We start from the raw sequence: 1,875 nt of genomic DNA, 5'->3' as shown, positions 1-1,875 counted from the left end.
ATTTTATCCGGATATTATTAGATCATTTGTGATGACATCAAATAACATCCAAAACAGATACTTGCATTATTTTCTAATTTTTACACAAGCATGATAGTACTCCCTCAGCTAGACATCCCATACACTTTTTGTAAGCTGCAATGGCATTAGGGCAAGAAAGATGTTATCTTCACTGGTTTTTACATTGTGCTGTACCTCATCCATTGGAAAACTTAAGCAAGTAGTACAGCATGCAATAACAGGCCTTGAGTCTTGCCGGACAAACAATAAGGTTTGGGTTTGCAATACAGTGACGGAATTCACACTCACCTATCTCTTCAGTACATTTCCTCACAAATTTCTTTAGGTCAGGTGGGAATCCTCTCCTGTCTGCTCTTACCATTCCAGTGGCATAAACTCTCTCCTGGTAATAACTCTTGGCAGTGTTTATGCTAGTAAAAAAATTATCACAAAATAAGTGATAGTTTGTCATGACTAAGTTACTGGTAAGATCTTTCATGACCCTTGCTCCCAACCCCTTTTAGTAGTTGTTTTCTTCCCTACGTATAATTTGAAATTGCGAAATGTACTCAGTGATACTATCAGCTCAAATCTAAACTTTTAACCCTCTCCTTATAGGCTTTTTGGGCATATACTGTATAAGAGAACATTTGCCCTTGTAGGCCACCATTGCCTCATTTGTGGCACATTCTCTATCTGGATGGTAAAGAGAAGCAAATCTTTTCTCTATCATATCTATTACTTGTTGTAACTTAGAAATGCAGTCTGTATTACCTTGTTAAGTGATATGTATCATTACTGTCTGTATTACCTTGTTGAGTGATATGTATCCTTATCAACAAAGTGAAGGTAGTGGTGTATCTTCAAATACATATCTTTGGTCATTTTTTCAGACATGCCTTTACAGATAGAAAAAGATTCTCTTTTCCAATAGTCATGGATTGATGGAAGTTCAACAAGACCCATCATTATCATGACCCTAAAGTAGGCATATATATCCTTGACTTCTAAAATCTCCGCTTCACATACTTAAATGTTTCCATTACTGACTTAGCATACCAATTGGTCTGTCTCACTATATAGTCTACCGGCTGATTTTCAAATATGAGCTCAAACACTCCCCTTACTGTGTCTGGTACTGATACACGTACTCCTGTTGGCTGGTCAAAGTCATTAACGTAAACTGACCCTATTTCATCTGTCCACTGGTAGTCACTAAAATAACTTTAAAATAATAATAGATAACATCAGAATATAAATGTGTTGTGTATTATGAATAGTTATTGCTGTTGCAATAATAATATTTATTTTACAAAATAAAAAATTTTGTATTGTTGTGTAATGACAATGTCACTAGCAGTGATAATAATAGTTTTAATAATATTGTATTATTGTCCTTGTTCTTATTTTGACTGTGTATTTTTGTTCTTTCCGTTGTATTTTTTGTTATTACTTTGTGTCTACCAGTTACCAGTGGTAGAGGTGAAGTCTCCCTGCTTTCTCCTGGAACTGAAAGTGATGATTCCTTTCAATTACATGCAACGTCAAGGTTCTCAAATTGTGTTCTAGAAAAAAGTTTTGTATAGAATTCATTATTACATAGTTTTTTGCAGATCGTCTTGGTCATGCTCATCATCATTTGCCCTACGACAAGGTAGTGCAGTAAAAATATAACATTTTATCTTCTCTTACTCATCATAGTTGATAAATTCGAGCTCATCAACACTTCCAAGATCTGTATCATCATTATCATCATCATCAGCAGTAAGCAAGAGTAGAGCCTTCTCTGCAGTGAAAGCATTTGCCATCTGACAATAATAATTTTATTTTCATGTTTTGTATAAAGAAAACTCAAGTTGCTAAGGACAATAAAAA

This window comes from Amphimedon queenslandica, unplaced genomic scaffold (assembly GCF_000090795.2).
Source record: "Amphimedon queenslandica unplaced genomic scaffold, v1.1 AMPQUscaffold_13327, whole genome shotgun sequence".
NCBI classification, from domain to species: domain Eukaryota; kingdom Metazoa; phylum Porifera; class Demospongiae; order Haplosclerida; family Niphatidae; genus Amphimedon; species Amphimedon queenslandica.
This window is presented reverse-complemented; position numbering follows the sequence as displayed.